Source organism: Egretta garzetta, unplaced genomic scaffold, assembly GCF_000687185.1.
Source record: "Egretta garzetta isolate BGI_Z169 unplaced genomic scaffold, ASM68718v1 scaffold341, whole genome shotgun sequence".
In the NCBI taxonomy this organism is placed as follows: domain Eukaryota; kingdom Metazoa; phylum Chordata; class Aves; order Pelecaniformes; family Ardeidae; genus Egretta; species Egretta garzetta.
This window is the reverse complement of record NW_009258546.1, coordinates 1,136,703-1,138,677: the sequence shown is the minus strand read 5'-3', so window position 1 is coordinate 1,138,677 and position 1,975 is coordinate 1,136,703.

Genomic DNA, 1,975 nt, shown 5'->3' with positions numbered 1-1,975 from the left:
CCCTACACTAATAATTGGCATTTCCAGAATTAAGTACTTGGCACCATCTTATCCACTCTGTTGTGTTTTATACCATCTTGCAGTTCTTGTGTGCTTTACTTAGTTGTACTAAATATTCTTGAGGTAATAATGACAAATTTATAACACCAGTGGCACATTCTTCATTGGTAACTACAACCAATACATATGAACTAGAGAGGAAACCTTGGCAGAAAAAGTAAAATTAGTTTATACTTGTATGGTATGAAATTATCAGGATGAATGAAGTAACACAACTGGGTAGCAGCTTCATTCTCATCTTTTTCTCTAGTATTCTTTTTGTCTTTTATTTAAACAAAATAAGTGTGATTTTTCTTGCAAGACAACCTGTTTGAGATTGTTAAGCAATCTCTTAGCACCATTCTGTCATTGGTTTCTCTTCCAGCACAAAACAGCCCACTCTTGCCTCATGCCATCTCCCCACACACCTATTCTTGCAAAATCTTCCTACACCACTGCACTGTGCAGTTTTAGAAATGTTTAGTATTTTTGCTAGGGGGAAACACACATTTCTGCTTCCCTCTTTTTTGTTTTCCCTTCTGAAAAGCCACAAGCTGGGCCTACAATTCAGAGCAGCTATGGATGCCTCCATGTCTCAGCATAGAGACCATCACACAGAACATGTCAGAAAGCAGTGAGGGTTGGCAGCTCTGCAAGCAACAAGCAGCTGAGACCTTAGGGGGAGAAGACAACTGGCGGGGTAGGGGCCTTAGCAGCCAGGGCCCAGTCCCTCGGTGCCTGAGCAAGGTGAGCAGGGCTGGCCACGCTCAGGGCCACAGCCAGGTTCGAGCCCCCTGTTCAGACCAGACAGCAAGTCCACAGGACGAGACAGGTCTGAGGCCGAGCTGGGAAGCCAACCCCCAGGTCAGGTCCCAAGGCTGCTGGGCTGGGCCACGGGGACAAGGCAGGACCAAAGCCAAGCCAGGAGCTGGATTCAGGGGGCACAGGCCTAAGCCTCCTACAGCACAGCTCAGGCAGGGGCTGAGGGCCCAGAGCTGAGCTTAAATGGGCTGCTGGGCCCGTGGGTGGGGTGGAGGGGGTCCCAGGTGGGGCTGGTCAGGGTAATTTGTACCACAGAGCCCTGACAGAATGCCTTTAAAAAGGTACTTCCTTTTTAACAGGTACAAGAATTCAACATATATGCTCATAATATAGTCCAGTTACTTTAAAAAAAAGCACTAACCCATGACAAAAAAACTATTAGGAAAAAAGTCTTTCACCTTTAAGATTTCACATTTGCTTTCACATAACTGTACCACAACACCAGAGCTGCATCAATTTGCCCTGGGCACTATGGATTTTCCAAAGGGCTTGTGCTCACACATCCTCCTTTTCTAACAGAACTGTGTCACCTCATAGGTTGAGGAGACTCCAAACTTCTATACTTGTGTTTGACTTCCTGTTTCTTCAGTGAAATCTCCATTCTAGGAGGTCTCTTCTCCTGTTCAGGAGATTACTAAACTGAAGGAAGAGTGGGAGTCAGCAAGAAGCATGTCTCAGTCTGATCCTTTGTGACTTAGTGTAAATAACCAGCAGAAGGACCCAGGCCACTGTCAATTGGACTTTGTGCCAATATTCCCCTCTTCCCTGACACAGCTGTCCTTGGTGGCTACATTAATTGTAATGTAGAGAGAGAGGAATGTTTGAATATGTTAAAAAACATCCTGAAATACACTGAGAAATGTCCAGTGTTTCTGTGGAAACAGGAAGGTCACTGAGCAGGTTCCCAAGATTTAGTAAGTCAAGGACTGTGCTACCACTTTGCCGTACTATTGCACCGGAATTTTGGGTAAAAAGTCCTTATCCAGTAATAAAGCTCAATCTATGAGCATAACACTCATTGAATGGTAAGGAAAAGAAGTGGAGAAATGCAAATTATTTTTTTGACCTTCAGCTCTATAAGAAAACAAAATGAGTCAGGAAAAGTGGGGGGGGG